This window comes from Pleurodeles waltl, chromosome 2_2, assembly GCF_031143425.1.
Source record: "Pleurodeles waltl isolate 20211129_DDA chromosome 2_2, aPleWal1.hap1.20221129, whole genome shotgun sequence".
Classification (NCBI taxonomy): Eukaryota; Metazoa; Chordata; class Amphibia; order Caudata; family Salamandridae; genus Pleurodeles; species Pleurodeles waltl.
In genome coordinates, this window is record NC_090439.1 from 1,040,511,021 (window position 1) to 1,040,531,946 (window position 20,926).

The following is a 20,926-nucleotide window of genomic DNA, read 5'->3' on the forward strand; positions in this document are numbered from 1 at the left end:
TAGGTTACAAATGCCACATTGCCAGTATACTCAGAGCCGGATATGCCTACTATGACACCATGATGGCAGGGATCCTGTGTGTTCCTTGATGACAATCTTACGCTAAACATGCATTGGCCATTTATCTAAATCAAAACAACCAAGAAATATATGCTGACAGTGTCTATTTTGATCATCCGTGACAGAATGCATGGGCATAGGTGTAGTCATTGCACCTGAAATGTGTTACTCATGGACCTGTGTACCTATATTGGGTATTGCAAATCACTGTTAGCCACATTCATCATCTTATATTTGCCAAGTTGGGTGATCTGTGGGTGTACAACAAACTGATACTGTCCCCTAATTGAAACATGGTTTAGCAAATGTCCTACTGTGGCAATCTTGATGAGGTAGGTCTCAATTTGATAGCACCTTGGGAATGGCAGCAGTCACAGGAATGCTGGTCTGCTGATCTTAGCATACACCCATGTCTGTGATAGCCTTCATACAGGGAAGTTAACTATTGTACATATGCTGCATTACATCAGCAGGGGTGTACCAAACGTAAACTAGCAAACTATTTCATCACTTAACATGTATGATGGAAGCAGTCAGGGGTCCCTTACCCAGCATCATGCAAGTAACATTTTGTGACCATGCATTCATCAAGTTCAGGTATCCCATGATGACCCATTAACTTATGAGAATTGCATGGCTAAAAAATGACACAGATGGCAAATGCATCAGCTCTGTTCCAGCAATTGTGCCCAAGGCTAATTAAAACACACAGGAACAATGAAAAGAGGGGCACATATTTTACTTTTCTTCAATATGTAGCATTTGCTTCATGTTTTACGCTACAGCTATGGAAAGTAGCACCAAACATTTAGATATTATCCCGTGTGCATTACTTTGGCATCCATTTCTAATTTAAATGCTGTACAAACCAAGTCAAAGTATCAGCCTAAGATATTACCAGAGGTTAGGAAGAACTTTGTACGTATGGCCAGGAATACAGTTCAGACATGTATTCCAAATATTTCAGGACTATATTCATTCCTTGCTTTAGCATGTGAAATATATCTCACAGACCATGAATAAAACATAGTTTGATCCGCATTACCATCATCTATCGATGTCAAAGCAGCACTAATTGACAAGATCAAGTTGTGTTTTGTAAGTTTGTGCAGCTTTTTCGTCAACAAATGACAGGAATGTGTACCAAATATTGTATAAATCAGGGCTACTGTATATTTAACTTGCATTCCACATGTCCCCAAACATTGCATGCAGCATGTCAACAAATCTGCTACTGTCACTACAGAGCATTTAAATGTGCACATTAGTCTGAATTGTACTTACCAACAGGGCCACCAATCACCACACCCAGGTGGTCTAGCAGGTCTTGCTCTCTGGCAACAAGGCCAGCCCAGCGATGCTTAAGTTGGTGGTCATTGCGCGGTGTGTTGAATATTCTCTTCGGATGGTACAGCACCTTGGACCACCTGAGCCTCCTCGCTTCCTTGTGATACCCCTGTATTACCCTGCCGCCAGCCTCTAACATCAGGGGTAGGAAGTGGCACACCAGCCAAATGAAAGCACCCAGCCCTCCTCACCCATTCTCCCCAGACGTGCACTTCCCAACACAACAAAAAAGTTATAGGGATAGGAAAGTGTAAATAGGAAAAAACAGGGAAAGAAGCTAGGATTATTTAATGAAAAGAACCCACAAACAGCCCAACAATACCCCAACTAACAATACCCACTACACACTCCCAACAGTACAAAACAAAATCAGACTAAAAAAATGACAAAAACACACTTACACTGATTTACTGAGACAAATCCAAATACAACAGATGACAAATGGAATGGCACACAGGAGACAAAAGCACAATTTGGACAGACAAAACTCTCAGCACAGCCACATAGTCCGGAAGATTCACAGGCTGCAAAGTGAAAGGGAAAGTACACCCACTGTACCATTTCTGTAAACAGGATATCCTATTACATCACTGTCTCAAATGCAGTGCATTTTTATTATGATGTGTGAACTTTTTATGCCACGTACGGGCTTTTCATCAAAATGTTTTGACGCAAATGCTTAAAAATTCACCCGCATTCAAAGATCAATATATTTTTCATGGATAACCAATTTCATGGGGTGCAGTGTTGGAATTACTTCTAGGGACCAACGGATGTATATTGGCTGTGAGCGTCATTTTTCAATGCATATGCGGCAAAATTTGAGGCATATGCGTCTTTTTTGACACATTTGTGTCAAAAGATCTTTCTTTAACTGTGTTTGTGTCATTTTTCTTATTGTTGATGTACATGAAAGGTGTAACTATACAGAGATAGGCTGTTTGGGCCTGCTGTATGTGTTCCAGTGTTTGGGCACATGTGGCAGACCACACTACTGCGGACCATAATATTAATGTTGTTGTGCCGGATAAGAACTCTTGACTGACGCAACAGCAACCCAAACATTTGGAATAAAAATTGGTATTCCCTAGTTTGAGAAGGTGGTGTGTCGATAGAGGATAGCAAGGCTACGCAACTTGATACATTCACTGATGGCCTATATGTATATGTCTGTGAATTGGCTATTTCAATAGTTTTTGTGACTCTGTGTGAACGTCACAAGGCGTGTTTTGCATAATGTGCTTGTATGCATGTGTTGTAAATGTGGATAACCATCAGATGCCATTCATTGTTATACATCATTCAGGATATGTGTTTCTCAAACCTGTAGCGTCTAATGCTGTGTGAACTTCCCTGCTTTGGGGGACAAAACATTTCCCATGACAAACTATGCACAGGATAGATAGAGGACGGTTGATAATGGCTATGTTACAAGGGTAAGCCATCACAAGTAATGGAATGTTGGATACCACTTCCTGGTCACTTGTTTGTATACTACCCCTGAGTCAGGCAATTGAACAATTTTGGTAGGTACAGTGTTTGTGACACAGAGTACCAAAACCAAATCCATATAAGTTATGTTACACCACATTTTGAGTCATAAAAATGACCTATGTTTCTCCTGTGGCAGTGGAGGACCAGCAGACCATGCTGCATGTGTTTACTTATTTCCAGTGGTTCATTGCACAAAGGTGTCCAGTTCAATTGTGTGGCCAGGTGTTCTCTGAGTCAGTATTGGCCTCCATGTTGTCACAGTTACATGCAGGTCTAGTCATGAGTCTGTGGAGCCATTCCCTGCATTAACAGATTATCCTACAAAGCAGAATTGACAAAAAGGCGAAGATAAATTGACGACATACATGGGGATAGTCCAGCTATGGCACTGCAGAACTTTTATAAGGCTGACAACAGTGCAGCCTTGGTGTGCTTAAAAAATGTATGGATCAGTCATAGGAAACAGGCAGGTTTCTTCACAACATTTGTACGCAGGGTGGCCTCCAAAATTCCCACTGCAACAGGGAACATCAGTGCCTCTGTGCTGATTAATCTTACATATAGTTACCACACAAGCACCATCAATAGTTTGTGGCAAATGTGAATCTGTGAATCATGTTTTAGCCTTTCATTCACATTAGCAAACATTGTTTTTTGTGCTGGAGGCACCATACCAAATCCATGCAGATAGCCATAGTGCACTGTCACTGTTTGTCACTCATGAATACATGAAACCCAGACAAGGGATGGGGGCTGGATTTGGCTATTTGAATACATGTCCCAGACCATAATACGATAAGTAAACTGATTAAACTATACTATGCATTTGAGGATTCATCTTAGACCTACCAGAAACAATACCCCAGGAGGTAAGAGACGGCATGGAAAGCAACTATGTGACAAATGTTGCCACAGGGAACCTCTATGGTATCGCAAAGACAGGAACCAGTCAGGCTAACAGGATGCAGGGTCAGTCAGGAACAAAAATTAACAAGGCAAATACACAGTGAGTAGGCTCTGACTGTGAAAAGCTGGAACAACACTGTGGGAAATAAAAACTGTACTTGTGCTGTGGGCTGCAACATTAGACAATACCCCAAGGCCTGTGTTACACAAGTGATTTATACAGCAATTCAGAACAAGGATATTCAGAAAATGTCAGCTTCTAAGCAGTTCCAGGCAGCAGCAAGGTCATGGCAGAGTCAAATGGCTGTTCTGCATGGAAGTGCTCACAGGCGTGTGCAGCTTCAGTCTCTCACAAGTCCTGCAGGTGAGAATCAAGTTGAAAGGGCTCACAGTACCTTTCACATGGGAAGCAAAGAACAGCTGATTACAGGTCCTACTGACTACCAGGCAGTGCATTATCAGACCTGAAGGCCATGCTGACAGATGAACTACGACTGTGGAATGCCATACTAAAGAGGGACGCACACAGGAGTCAAGGTGGGAGTCTTGGTGTGTGTAGATGAAGGTTATCTAGGTACAAATAGTCTATTTACAGGGCCCCTAGAGAAGGGTGGGGAGAGACTGAAAACATGGCAGTGGCAGGACTTCTTACCTGGGATGGACTGTGCAGGGCATGTCTTCTGAGCAATGCTTGTCATACCTAGGGCACTCGTGCTATACATTTTCAGCTTAGATGGACTTCTTGTCACACATGCTCCTTGCAAAGATAGCTGATGTCACACTTACTGCTGTCAAGGGTGTGGTCATACATTCCTGTTACCAATGCAATAGCACATCCACTGCCTCATGTATGAAACACTATTTAACCTTATGATTAATGGTGTCTTAGTTGTGTGTCATGTGCTCCAATGGCCCACGTTGGCAACATGGATGTGTCTCAGAAATGTAGTCCTCTGATTTTGCCCTTCACATGTCAAATAGACAGGACATATGTAATTTCCACTGTGTGTGATGTGGGGTGTACATTCATACCCATCAAATGTGAAGTGGCTTTTTCAGCACTCCAATCAGTATTTTTGCAATGCTCCATGAGGCTAAACTCCGATTATGATTCCTAGGGGTCATGTGATGCATAAATAATTACACAGACCACGATTGAGTGATGAAGTGAGGTGTTTAATGACATGTGGTAAGAAAGTGGTGATGGTGACTATAGTTAAAAGATGTTTTGGACAATGTGTTGTCTCCGACGCAATCCTGCTGCAGTGTTTGGACGGTCCCCCTCATGTTAACGAACAGCATCCTCCTCATCCTCCTCTTCAGGCATTTGTAGATCTGGTTCATAGAGGGGAATGTTACTCCTTACACAAATGTTGTGCAGGATGGCACAGGTCAAAATGATCTTGCACACCAGTTCAGGGGAGTATAGGAGGCTGCCTTCGGTAAAGTCCAGGCACCTGAATCTTGACTTCAGGATGCCAAAAGTCCTCTCTAATATGGTGCGTGTCCTCCGATGTGCCTCATTATAGGCACGCTCTGCTGTAGTGCTTGGATTTGCAAATGGGGTCATGATCCATGGCTGGATCCCATATCCTTGATCAGCTGAAAGAGAAAATGAGTGTAAATATTTGGATGTTGCTTGCACCGTGATTATAACTTTGTATGGCAGTTGTTATCTTGTGTCGTCTGTGACTCATCTGTGTTTGTGCTATTGTGTGGGATCCTGGGCTTCTAGGATGTTCTTTCAGCATTGGGTTGTTTCTTTATCTAAACTGGTGTTTGGCTTATTCACCGGATATCAGCTGTATATTTGTAAACCTAGAGTACCTTGTGTCTCTCCCATGCATTATGTCATGTGACAGATGTGCCCATGTGTCTTCACTGGAGGTGACATGATACTTCCACACAAAGAATCGATTCCACTGTGGTGGTAACACGGTTGCACTATGTGGCCTGAACATCCCATCCAAATCAACATATGTAATAGCATGTGAAAAACAAGAGTGAGGCCCTTTGATTTGGGTAGGTGACAATGTACAACACATCTCCATAAGTTTGCAGCACTGAAGTGTTGACAGTTGACAATGCACAAATATCCCATGTGTGACAAGTTCTATGCAAACCTATTTTTGTGCCCTCACCAAGTTGGCTCATGTGCAAACGTGTACCTACACTACTGAACTTGGTCCAGGTAAGCTGGCTAACTTTGTTGTGGGGATGAAGGTTTAAGTGTCAGAAGGTCCATATGCCTGTACATCTTTTGTGTATATGTGTAGTTGTCTCAATCCGTAGGTGTAGCAATGTGCACTTTACAATAATGTCACATCAATGTGTGTTCTTAGCACATTCCACTTCCTTATTGCTAGCGGGAAATGTCACCCCAGGAGTGATGTGAGATGTTGGGTCTGCCTCAATGATTCCATGTCATCTTCATTTGAGTCATCATCATCATGCTATGTGTGTCATGGTGTTTAACCTGAAGAGAACCACATTACACACCCCTTACACAGTACTTATTGGTTGGAAGGGTGTGTGATTGAGTGCTAATGATGTGATATTGTAAGATTCATCTTCCAAGTTGTACTGCCAGTTAAGGCCATGTCATTATCACTGTGTGGTTTTCAGTTTGTCCCTTGTTTCTCTGGTGTGGCATCTGTTGTTATTTGCATCTGTCATTTGTCCCTAGGTGTGTATCCCATTGGGTCAGGATATCCAACATGACTAGAAGTGTCACAATCTTGATGTCTTCCTGGCCACGTGTCAATGTAGTGGTGTATGTGTTGTGTGTCCTACAGGGTTGCTGTGCAGTGTATATATAACTAGGTTTCTGTACTTACCAACAAGTAGGCCCTTTCCATATCGTCCATCCTGGAAGTGTTGATTGATGGTGAAGTGGCGGAAGATGAATGAATCATGTACATTCCCTGGATACTTTGCCACGATGTTGGTGATCAATCCCCGGTGATCCACAATGGCGTGCACATTGATGGAGTGTGTGTGCTTCCGGTTGCGGTATTGATGCTCGGTTGCAGCAGGTGGCACAGTCAGTACATGTGTGCAGTCAATGGCACCAAGCACATGTGGGAAGCCATTGATTTGATAGAAGCCCTGTTTGGTCTCCTGCTGCTTCTGCTATGTGTTTGGGAAGCTGATGTGGTGGGTGTGAGGAAGATGATGGTGTCCAGTACCTTGGGAAGAAAGGCAGAGAAGGAGGACTGTGAGATCCCGGAAACCAGGGCACCAGTGGTTTGAAAAACATGTGGAGGACAGCTAGCAGCTTGGTCTCTGGTGGAATGATGTGGGGTGTCTGCAAGCTGGGTACCAACTGTGGCTCAATGTGGCGCAGCAGCTGCTGTATGGCTTGCCAGTTTAATCTGCACCTCTGGATGGTGTCATGTTTCCTGAGGCCCTGAAGGGTTGTCCTGGTCTGAAATATCCTCTCCTGCCTTCTGCATTGCCTTTGGGGTCCCTGGTGGTGTTGTGGAAGCTGCTGCTGTTGGTCCTGTGCTCTGCGTCTTCGTGCATGCTGGATGAGTAGCACCTCCATGTCTTCCTTTTGAGCTCCGATGTTGCTTCTGTGGGTTTTTCTTAAGTACTGGTGTGTTTGCCCCATTTTAATGCCTGCCCTGACCCAGGCGTTAATTTTTGACACAAATCGGGCTGTGCGTCATTTTCCGCCTCCGCCTCCCAGCTGTGCGGGATTTTGGGGCGTTTGGATAAATATGGCACACGGGTGTTTAAGTAATTTTTGGGACGGGAATGCCTACCTTGCATGTCATTAACGTTAAGATACAATGTTATTGTGCAATAGCGGTATATCATGACAAATTGTAGTACTGGCTTTTAGAAGAGCCTGGAGTCTTTATAATTTTTACTTAAATTTGTGATTAATTAATTATATTTATGATTTAATCATTAATTTGTTAATGCATTATATAATTTCTTTTACATAATTCAAGCTGTTATAGCACAACATGGCTTCCGAAGTTGAACCTTTAACTAAGAACTCAAGGAGTTTTCCAAACAAAGATGCTTTTCTTAAAACCAGTGGAATAACTGAAATAACATTTGCACATCTAAAGCTCTGGCTTAGATGTTTTACTAAAACCAGTGGGACATAAGTATATCCTCCTGTGAAAGTTAGGAAAAGAGTGGTAGACCGAATATATACCACTTATTAATGATGATTGTGAACTAATGGAAGAGGGTGATGTTAAGGAGGCAACATTGGGATGACAGTGATGAAGACTATGGCACTAAATTTAGATTTGATTTAATTCTACATCATTTGGACTAAGTGTCAGTAAATATATTGAATTTGTAACTTTGTAAGTTTTAGATTTTTTTTATTTAAAAACGTAGGGGCATATTTATACTCCGTTTCCGCCGAATTTGCGTCGTTTTTTTCGACGCAAATTCGACGCAAAACTAACTCCATATTTATACTTTGGCGTTAGACGCGTCTAGCGCCAAAGTTCATGGAGTTAGCGTCATTTTTTTGCGTGAACACCTTCCTTGCGTTAATGATATGCAAGGTAGGCGTTCCCGTCTTAAAAAATGACTCCGATGCATATGCGTCGTATTTATACTCCCGGGCGTCATTTGAGTGGGCGGGTCTAAAAAACCCGCATTAGCGCCGGATTTTAACGCCTGGGTCAGGGCAGGCGTTAAGGGACCTGTGGGCTCAGAATGAGCCCAGAGGTGCCCTCCCCTGGCCCCAGGGACACCCCCTGCCACCCTTGCCCACCCCAGGAGGACACCCAAGGATGGAGGGACCCACCCCAGGGACATTAAGGTAAGTTCAGGTAAGTATTTTTTTTTTTTTTTTTGTGGCATAGGGGGGCCTGATTTGTGCCCCCCTACATGCCACTATGACCAATGACCATGCCCAGGGGACAGTAGTCCCCTGGGCATGGCCATTGGGCAAGGGGGCATGACTCCTGTCTTTGCTAAGACAGGAGTCATTTTAATGGGGGTTGGGAGTGAAAAAAAAATGGCGCAAATCGGGTTGAGGCGATTTTTTTGCCTCAGCCTGACTTGCACCATTTTTGGACGCCCATACTCCATTTTCCCCCTACGCCGGCGCTGCCTGGTGTACGTCGTTTTTTTTAACGCACACCAGACGGCGCCCGCATGGCGCTTCAGAATGGCGTTAGCCGGCGCTAATTTTTTTGACGCAAAACTGCATTAGCGCAGTTTTGCGTCAAAAAGTATAAATATGGGCCTTAATTTAAGAACAAAGTAAATACACTGTATTAATTAATTTACTGTTAAAATATATTTATGAAAATGTGGTCATGACAAATTTCAATTATTAAAAATATTTTTTGTGACACAATTAGTCCAGAAACACATTATTCTTTTAATTATTTATTTTCTTTTTTATATATAATATAATCACTGTTATGAAGTAGTACATAAGTGCAAAAAATGCATTATAAAACTATCGGATAACTAACATTATTACAACTAACCTTTACGGATATATCAGATGAGCTCAAAATATCATGATGTTATAATATTAGGAAATAATTGTTTGGAGTGCACATAGTTAATTGAATCTGAAAGAAAGGATTCAGATAAAGTATGAACGCATAGAAGGAGTAAAACGGATCATTGCATAAAGAATGGTTCAGCTTAATTTTAATTAAAACATGAAAAAGTTTATATATTATTTGGTGGATGGCCTACTCTGGCAAATCCTGATGAATATCCCATTTGCTACTTTTGAAGTGCCATAGTCTATAGTGCTGTACTGATACAAAAGACAGAACTTTCTTCATGTTTAAGTAGTATACCGTCCATAAAAAGTTAAATAGGAAACATAGACTTTTCACTCCTAATGGAGCTCTCTCAAAATGGTGGGTGGCAGTTTAGAAAGGTGGTGAAGTAAATGAGATCCCCAACCCAGACGAATGATGGGGCACTCAACGGATTTAAAATTGGGGTCATTTTATTCAACATTTTCTTAATAAAATTCTAGTTTATAATATTGAATACACTAATATTTTTTCAGAATCAACTGTAAGACAGAAAGGTTCACAATTTACAATTACTTCTACACAATCAACAGGATCTACATTTCAAGCCTTCAGTACGGGCAGTGCTCCTTCTGCCAATACAGACACTCAAGAAGAACTACCTGGGCCATTCAAGTACTACTACAACTTCATTCACTACATCTTTATGCTGAAGTATCCTGGCCAGTAATACACAGCTACCAGTGCCTTAGCAACCATCATTACTCATATATATCCTTCTCATACCTCAAACTGTAAACGGTCAAAGAGCAACATCTGTGGCAGCAAAACAAGACAGACTTATTGAATCAATTCCATTGTACCAGGTGATTTTGATTGAAATGAAAAATAACGTAATGTAGAAAAAAGAGGTTTAGGGCGCATGTGACCATAATAATTAAATTAAGATCAATTGATGTGTGTTTCAATGTTGCAGGAAGAGTGACCTAATAAGATTATTTCAATTCTGAGTGCTCAAAAAATCTGCTAGAAAAACTCCAGGCCCTCAATCTTTTAGAAAAACTCCAGGCCCTCATTATGAGGTAAATTTGGTGATAAATTCCAACTCAGCTGAATTACAATTGATCTGGTGCAATAAATTCCAACCAAAAGGGAATGACATGCAAATGTTGGTGCTTCGCCAATGTTCTGGTCCATACTGGCATTTTTCCTCTAATGAATATCAGCAGGATTGACCAGCTGATATTTAGGCCCATATTTATACTTTTTGACGCACAACTGCGCCAACGCAGTTGTGCGTCAAAAATTTTACCGCCGGCTAACGCCATTCCAAAGCGCAATGCGGGCGCCTTATTTATTGAATGACATTAGCCGGCGCTGCGGACTGGTGTGCGTCAAAAAAAATGACTCACACCAGGCAGCGCCGGCGTAGGGGAAAACGGAGGTTGTGCGTCAAAAAATGGGGCAAGTCAGGTCTGAGGCAAAATTCAGGCCTCAACCCGATTTGCGCCATTTTTTTTTACGCCTAACCTCCATTGACATGACTCCTGTCTTAGCAAAAACAAGAGTCATGCCCCCTTGCCCAATGACCATGCCCAGGGGACTTATGTCCCCTGGGCATGGTCATTGGGCATAGTGGCATGTAGGGGGGCCCAAATCAGGCCCCCCTATGCCACAAAAAAAAACTAAAAAAAATACTTACCCCAACTTACCTCAACTTCCCTGGGATGGGTCCCTCCATCCTTGGGTGTGCTCCTGGGGTGGGCAAGGGTGGCAGGGGGTGTCCCTGGGGGCATGGGAGGGCTCCTCTGGGCTCCATTTGAGCCCATAGGTCCCTTAACGCCTGCCCTGACCCAGGCGTTTTAAAAACGGCGCCCATCAGGCTGTGCGTAGTTTTTTAAGGCCTGCCCCCTCCTGTGCGTCAAAATGACGTCAGAGTATAAATATGGGGCACAGGCCTTAAAGTCATTTTTTGGAAGGGAACGCCTACCTTGCATATAATTAACGCAAGGCTGGTTCCCCCTTCCAAAAAATGACGCACATGGTGGAACTTTGACGCCCGTGGTGTCGGACGTCAAAGTATAAATATGGGGCAAAAATGTTGACGCACATTCGGCGCAAACAGAGTATAAATATGCCCCTTATTTTGAAACACACAACTGCAACATGTGTTGTAACAGCAATTACCCCACATATCTCAATAACACATACTGCCTTAAATGATGGCCTAAGAATCAAGACATACCAGTGTAGTATATTTATTGTTAGAAATTCGGTCTCTAGTTGGCAGAGGTATGCACTCTGTCCAAGTAGGGACCACAATCCTAATCAGGACAAGTAACATACACACTAAGGCCCTCATTATGACAATGGTGGTAAATCCCACTTACCGCCACGCTGATGTCCGCCAACTTACTGCCGTTGCGGCGGACATCCGTTCACCTTATTATGACACACACAAACCAATCTGACAGAATACTGCCACATACACAAATCCGCCAGTCCAAAGGTCAGTGATAAAGAGGCGGTATCAAAACCCACACCGTTGCGCCAACAGAACAGCACCCATAAGATTATGACCCACGAATCACCACAGCTGACATTCAACGGCAGTAAACCATTGACTGTACATACTGCCGCGCTCACACTGGATAACCACATACAAAACAACACCACATTGGACAATTCAAACAACACACACCTGACCCCCATACACACACCACACCAACCCACACCACTATAAAACACACACCCACATTACCAACAACCCTTTACAATTACAAAGCATTGCCAACAGAGAGACACCAAGACCACTGACACAACTAGAGCCACACACTACTTACACCTATACACCATTCACGCACTTCACATCACACACCCCACCAAACACATTACCCATCGCACCTTCACCAACACACCACACATAACACCCATGGCACCACAAAGACACTCCCGTTTCACAGAGGAGGAGCTAAGGGTCATGGTGGAAGAAATTGTCAGGGTAGAGCCAGAGCTTTTTGGAGCACAGGTGCAGCAGATATCAATAGCCAAGAAGATGGAGCTTTGGGGAAGAATTTTGGACAGGGTCAACGCCGTGGGATATCACCCCAGAACTAGGGATGGCATCAGGAAGAGGGGGAACCACCTACGGGGGAAGGTACCTTCCATAGCAGCAAGGCACCAGCTTGCTATCCAGAGGACTGACAGTGGATCCACGTTTCCTCCCCTGCAACTCACAGCATGAGAGGAGCAAGTCTTGGCACTACTGCATCCTGAGGGCCTGGCCAGAGTTGGAGGAGGACTGGACTCTGGCAAGTTAACTCTCAACTACTATCACCCCCCTACCTGCATGCCATCACATACCCTCACCCTCATCTCTCCACAACATCCCACACACCCCACCATTACAACCCACTCATCCCAATGCCAAGCCCTGCATGCTGTACCAATGCATGGACACCCCTCACAGCCCTGCATGGGCACTCATCACTAAAGCAAGCAGACCATAGAGAACCAACAATCCCACCACACACTAACATACACAAGTGAAAGCTGGTAGGGCAAATCCAACCATAGAGGGGAAGCCAGGGATGTACAATATGACATATACATAAACCATAACACATCATTTACATCCCCACAGGTACCCCAGCCAAGGTCCGTGGAGAGGAGGTGCAAGCACTATCCAGTCCCCCAACTGAGGAGGCCCACAGTGATGACAGTAACTCTGGTCTTCAGGATCTAGACGAGCTACCTGGCCATAAGGGGCCACTGGACAGCCATTTACCCAAGCCCAGTCACATACCACCACCGAGCCTCCCCATCTGGAAACACCACCACAGCACCCACCGAGTGTACCCACACCTCTGTCCCCAGGACACGTCAATCAGCAGTGTGTCCACCTCTACAGGGACTCCAGGCCACACCTCGCCCACAAGACAATTAGGGACCTGGGGTCAGTGGCAGTTGGCACATGGTTCAGGGGACAGAGGCACAGGCCAACAAGGAAACTGGGAGGACTTCTGTGCGCCAGGGTGAGGACAAGCTAGGGAACCAACTCTCCAGGAGGCAGTCTCCAAGACCCTGGGAGCCTATCAACATTCCCATGACACGATGGGCCAGATCATGAAGGAGAACAGGTGGCTGCAGGAGGGACACTACCAGGGGATCAGGGAGGACCTGCAGGCCATCAACAACACCCTGATCTCCATAGCAGGGGTGTTGGCAGATATGGCCAACATTAGGAGGGAGGCAGCTTCACACCAGCGGGCCCCTGCCACTAGCCAGACATCTGAACAGCCTTCCACTTCTGCTGCAGCTAGTGGCCAGGAGGCTCGGCCACAGGGCACACAGGCTACCAGCACACTTACCCTTGCAGAAGGTGAACCACCCTGCAAACGTTCCCTGCAATCCAGATAGAAGCCAGAGACACTTGCCAAGACCGCCACCAGGAAATGAGACTCTCCTGATTGGCACCCTTGTGTCCCACTCAGTAACCCTGTTCACCTTGAACTACCATTGCTTCCCTTCCCACGTCCCCTTGGACAATGCACCTGTGCTACAAACAGACTGGAACAATACCCTGGACTTTCCTCCATCATCACCCCATCCCATTGCACTTTCCCCCTATATGTTAGCACTTCAAAAACACCCTTTGAAAGAAATATATTTTGAGCATGTCATGTATATCAAAAATGTATTCTTTGAAACAGGTACAAACATTGCTAATGAGCTGTACATACGATGAGCATAGATTAATGACCTGTAGCTGTCTGTAGTGATCACACCAAGACTATTTGGCAAATCACCAACATCTGTGAAATTAATTGCCAGAGGGAACAGTAAGTGGGCCCACGAAGTGGGGAAATATCAGCATGCCATTGTCACACAGATTACAACCAAAGTCATTATAATGTAAAGTTACTCTGTCCTACCTGTGTGTCATTGGAAGTATTGTCGTATATCTGATGTTCTGTTGTCCTCATCCTCATCCTCTCCCTCCTCTTCCTCACTGTCCACAGGGTCTACTGCTGCCACAGGGGAATTTCCAATCTCCTCTTCCTGCAGAAAAGGGTCATGGCGCCTGAGGGCCAGATTGTGCAACATACACATGCCACTACTATTTGGCAGACCTTCTTGGGTGAGTAGAACAAGGATCTACCTGTTAGATGGAGGCACCGGAACCTGGCCTTCAGGAGGCCAAAGGGCATTTCAATTATCCTTCTGGTTCGCCCATGTGCCTCATTATAAAGTTCTTCTGTCCTTGTCCTATTATTCCTCACAGGGGTCAGCAGCCATGATAGGTTTGGGTAACCAGAGTCACCTGCCAATATTGAGGGACAGCATTTAGCCACACACTATCCTATGAGGTTAACACCAGAGGCATACAATAACATACACTGGGTGGGGATCAAGATTCACCTATTAGCCACACCCTGTGCCTCTGTAGTTTGGCCATTACATTTGGGATGCTGCTATTGCTCAGGACAAAGGCATCATGCACCAACCCAGGATAGTTAGCATTGACATGGGAGATGTACTGGTCTGCCAAGCACACCATCTGAACATTCCGAGTGGAAACTCTTATGATTCTTGAACACCTGTTCATTGTGGCAGGGCAGGAGGGACAAATGCAATATGTGTACTATCAATCGCCCCAATTATACAGTATTGGGGATATGTCCCATTGTATAGAACTCAGCCTTCACTCTGGCCAAATCCTCAACATGGGGGGAAATAATGTAGCTGCACGTGTGTTTTATCAGGTCAGGCTCCAATGGGGCACACATCTCTGTGATTGTGGCCCTGTCCATTCTATAGGTGAGTAAAATGCGCCTGTCTTCTAGTGTAGCCAAGTCCACCAGGGGTCTGTACACAGGGTTATGTCTCCATCTCCTATTCATCCACAGCAGTAGGTATGTAAGGGACACAAGAGTGAGGAGGCTGTCACAAACTGAACATTGGAGTTACATTAGATTTTTGCATTCTGTAAACTTGTATTGGATCAGTGTGAATTGTGCAGTATGTGCCTATTTCTCCTGTCACGCAGCATGAATTCATAGGGCTGCCCCCCCCTTGAAATGGTCTCCGCCTGTCCTGTGTGGAGGTACAGGTGGAAGTGAGGTAATTCAGCTGACGTTGTACGCCATGGAAGGAGGGGGTCAGGAACCGACGTGCAATTCCTCAATGGTTAATATCGGGCCCTATGGGTTACAGTGGCCAATGGTGATCTACGCTGGTGGAGACGGTATGCACTGCCGCGGACGTGACCGCCATTTTCTATCTTATTCCTCACTTGCCACCTGACCTTCCATAGGAGAGGACCTACACTGCATGTGCTGCTGTGACCTGTGTCTGGAACCTACCATGGCCCGTGTGACCAGGGAAAGGGCCCCTGTCGTCACCTCGGCGGAGTTGGAGCAACTGGTGGATGGGGTCCTACCCAGGTATGGACTGCTGTTTGGGCCTCCAGGCCAACAGGTGAATACATTGTGGGTGCGATGCATGTGGCATGAATGCATGGAGATGTGTGTGTGAAGGCCTCGTGTAAGGGGGGGTGGGTGGATGTCTTCTTTGCGGTGTACACATTGTGTGCTGGGCTATGTGTGTGCCAATGTTGATGGAAACGGGTATGGTGGGCCATATGTGTAACTGGCTGGACTGTTTGTTTAATGGTGGTTTCCTGTGTGTATTGCCTCTGCAGATCAGCGCCAGTCCAAAGAAGGGTATATGGCATGCCATCGCCAAGGAGGTGTGGACCCTGGTGGTCTATGGCAGGCTGGCAACGGAAGACGGTGGAGGCCCAGCTGGAAATGGCCTCCCAAAAAGGAAGGGGTGCCTGTCAAACCCTGATCCCCCTGATGGCCCGCATACTGGCGGTGGCCTATCCTGAGCTGGATGGGCGCTTGAAGGCATCACAGCAGCCACAAGGGGGTGAGTACAGTGGCTATCATTACAACTTATTTGTGGTGGGGTGGTAAACGGGTGTGGATGTGTGTTAGTGAGTGCCCCTAGGCCAGGCCTGACATAGCAGTGTAGGTCCTCTGTTGGCTAGGGTTCTGAAGGGATAATCCTGCCTACCTAGCCTGTAATCATCCAATACTGGTCAGGGCTGCATGGGTCCCGAGCGTGCTGCAGTTGGCGGTGTGTGCCCCTCCTTATGTCTTGTTGGCTAGCAATATCAGTGGTGGTGTAATGCATAGTGCGTAGGCCTGTTCCCTGTGTGTGAGGGTGCTGTGTACGCCAACGGATGTGTTGCTGCAGCCATTGACCCAGTGCATCCTTTGTCTCTCTCCCCCCTTTCTTATTTTGTCATCCTGTCCTTATCTGCATTAGCATCGTCTGGCAGAGGAGCAGAGGCGCCAGCAATGGAGGGAGCTGAATCTCACAGGACCCAGGAGGCAGAGTCCACTGACGCTGAGGGCACCAGTGGGATGGAGGGCGAGGGGAGCTCGACAGCAGAGACTGGAGGGGACAATTCAGACACAGATTCCTCCTCCAATGGAAGCTCCCTGATGGTGGCGGACAGTTCTGTGACCACCCCAACTACAGGTACAGCTGCCATCACCCATTCCAGCATCACTCTCCTAGCAGTCCCTCAGCGAGTTGCCCATGCCCGCTCACCCAGGAGAGTGGGCATCTCCTTCACCCCAGGCACCTCAGGCCAGGCCCCAGTTAGCCCTGCTGCCCTGAGTGAGGAGGCTATTGATCTCCTGAGATCCATCTCTGTAGGGCAGTCAACCATTGTGAATGCCATCCAGGGGCTGGCAACCCAGATGCAGCAATCTAATTCATTCCTTGAGAGCATTCACATTGGATTGGCAGCCCAACAGAGATTGATCCAGACTCTGGCCTCCTCTTTGATGGCAGGCATTGTCCCTGTTTCTATCATCCCTCTCCAATGACCACTTCCCAGTCCCATTCTCCTCAACCCCAAACCATCCCAAGCACACAGCCAGACGAGCATGCACACAGCACAACACCCAAGAGTAACAGAGCCAAAAACAAGCATCACACTTCATCCCACAAGCACTCACACAAACACCATCCAGTTGCAGACACAACAACATCTACTATTTCCACTGTCTTCCACTCTTCCTCCTCTTCTACTACCCACCCAGTTATGTCCACACTCACACCTGCATGCACTACATCATCATCCACTTCCTGCATCTTCAAAACACCAAGCAGAACACACACCTCACTGGCAGTCACCTCTACAACATCCATGCACATGTCCCCTGTGTCCTCTCCCACTGTGTCTGTCCCCCCCCCTAAAGTACACAAATGCAAGCACTCAGACACCCAACAGCCATCCAGCCCACAACAGCATACAGCCCATGCACCTGCACCCAAATCCAGCAGACAGACACCTCCAACAACCAGGTATTCATTCTCCACTCCCATTCCTTCTCCCTCTTCCCGCCCCACTGTCCCTAAATTTTCCTTTCCACCATTGACCTCTTCCCTATCTCTTCTCCCCCCATCCTGCACACATGGTGAAGGTAGGAAGAACCCAGCCAAGTACCTCAGCTACACAGTCCACGGGCCCAGTTCCATCCTTACCTACTCGCAGTGAAAAGGATTACAGACCACATATACTGAAGGGTAACAAGCCTGTACCAGCCAGCTGAAAGGGGAAGGAGCCTGCACCTACCATCCGAAAGGGAAGGAGCCTGCATCAGCAGGCAGGAAGGGAAATGAGCCTGCACTTGCCACTGGAAAGGGAAAGGAGCCTGCACCAGCAGGCAAGAAGGGCAAGGAGCCTGTACCAGCCAGCCAAAAGGGCAAGGAGCCTGCACCAGCAGTCATGAAAGGCAAGGAGCCTGCACCAGCAGCTATTATGGAGCTCCCGCCACCAACCATGGTTGTGCAGCCATCTGAGGGTGCAGAGGCTCTGCAGGAGCCCCCCACCACCAGCAGAAGCACCACCACATTGCAGCCATCCAAGTGTGCAGGGACTGTACAGGAGCCTCCCACCACCACTACCAGCACCACCACAGTGCAGCCATTCAAAAGTGCAGGGGCTTTGCAGGAGCCTCCCACCACCACAGTGCAGTCATTACTGCCGGCAGACGCTATGTGAGCCTGCCTCCATTGTTTGCCCCAGGACCAAGCAGAGGGCATGTTTCTCTCTCCAGAACCAGTGGGCAAGGCACCCACTCGAGAGACTGTGGCCTTGAACTCCCCAGGACAAAGGACAGGGCATGTTGCCCCCTCCAGAACCAGTGGTCTTGTTTCCGCTCCCGGCTGAGGTGCCCCCTCCGCCCCTGAGGTGCCTGCCTATTTGCCAACTGGTGCCCCTGCAGTGTTCTCTCCGTATTGATGCAGGTGACAAGTGGGGCCTTGGACTTTGCCCTGTGCCCATGTGGCCCACGTGAACTGAGGACTGGGCAGTGTCCCGTTTTCTGTACATGTGTAGCTATCTGCAACATTGGCAAAATTATTTTTATACTGTGTTTATCTTATTACATTCACTTTAGTAAATCTGTGTTGTTCTTGCATTATTCAGCCGGTTTAGATGGATTAACTTTTCTTGTGAATCTGGTTGTGTGTATGGTTTATGTTGTGCGTGTGTGTGTCACTGTCATTTTCTCCCCCCCCCTTTTGTGCTAGGCAGCTGCACTCACCGTTGTCGTCTTTTCCGGTGTTGATGTTTGTGGTGGAGCAGAACGGAGAATATCATCGGAAATACATGACGTTCTGGTTCCATGGCGGAATGGTTCTTCCCTGTGTCTCCAATGGTGAGTCCTTTGACTTCTGAGCTCTGTTTCCGCCAGGCTTTTGATGTCATTGGTACCGCCCTGGAAAAGGTGGCAGACTGCAGGGTCTTAATATGGTGGGTGGAAGTTTGACTTCCGCCTGGCTGTAGGTGGCTACCACCATGGTGCCTTTTGTTTCCGCCCTGGTGGTTGGTGTGGTACATTGGCTGTCTTTCAGAGATCTGACCGCCATGGTCATAATTTGGCAGTAGTTACTGCCGGCCTGTTGGCGGTATTACCGCCACTTTATCACCGACCGCCAGGGTTGTAATGAGGGCCTAAATGTTTACAGGTGCTCTCCTGTTGGTAGCTTGGCACAGAGCAGTTAGGCTAAACTAAAGAGGCAATGTGTAAAATATGTGTGCACACACACTAACACAGTGAAAACACCACAAAAGGACTCCACACAATTTCAGTCAATATTTATCAGAGTTAAACAAGACCAAAATAAGAAAATTCCAACAAGTTATGAATTTTCAAAGATTAAATCAAAATGCAATGCTTAGAAGTCAATAGCTCTATCCGGGGCTATCTGGTCGCACTGGACCGGGGCAAATCAAAACATTGAGTCCAATTGTGATGGATTGAGGTACATGAGTCACGCAGACCCAGTGACAGTACTTTGGTTGCGTCAATGCTAGGGGACAATGATTTCACCCAAAAGAGGGGATGCACTGAGCTTGCAGGTGATGTGTTGTTTTTTGATCAGGCAACTTTTTTTATGCATCGATGTCAAGAAGCAATGTGCACCAGTTCTGATGCATCAGTGCTGCATCAACCAAGTCGGATCTGTGTTTATAAGTTGGGGTTGTTACATTATGCAGTCGGCGAATGGTGTCCGCGGCTTTGGTGGATGGCAGCGGCGAGGCCTAGTTTCTGAAGCTGGATGTGGTGCTTACAGTTGATATGCAGGTGGCAATCCATCGGTTTCTTGTGTTGCAGCACCACACTCACCTCCAAGGGCCCAGGACTGGACTTAGGACCACTTGGCAGAGCAGGACTCACAGCAGAGGAGCCCAACTGCTTGTAGCAAGATGCAGGCAAAGTCTTTGATGTGCCTTAGTCTTCAGAAACAGGAGGCAAGCCCAGTCAGGACCTTGGAGAAATTTAGATTGAAGGATATAGGGATTTAAGTTCAGTCCTATCACTGCCAGGAAAGAAGCAGCAGGACAACAAAGCAAATTAAACACCAAAGTGGCAGTCCCTCTTGGCAGCACAGTCCTTCTTCCTGGTAGAGTGTTCTCTGTCCAGAAGTGTTCTGAGTATATGGTGTCTGAGGTCCAGTACTTAAACTTATACTAATTCTCAGAAGTGTACAAGGATCCCTTTCAACCCAGCCTTAGCTCCAGACTACAAGTAGGGAGTAATCAGCCATTTTTGTGAAGGCAGACCACAACCTATTCCAATGTAAGTGTGCAATATCTGGCCTCCTTCCTGCCCAGGAAGACTATCAATATGCAGCTGAATGTAGCCCCAGTCATACTCAGCCCTTCCTGTGTGCGGTTGTCTGCTTAGAATGCACAAGTGTAGCTATTACCTAAACCCAGATGTGTATTCAGAAGTAGGATAAAGCACAGAATAGCTAAAGTAAGAAAAGGCCAACTTTCTAAGAGTGGCATTTTCGGATCGGCAATTTAAAAATCAATTTTGCCAAAATATATATTTTAAATTGTGAGTCCAGAGACACCAAAACTCCATATTTCTATCTTTTCCCAAGTGGAAATTACTCCTAAAAGATGTTTTAAGGTAACCTTATTGTTAGCCTATTAGAGAGATAGTCCTTTTTAACTATCTGGACATTTTAAACATAAAAATACATGTCCAACTAGTCCCAAGGGGCTAACTAAGGCCCACCGTCAGGGTGCCTTACATATAATA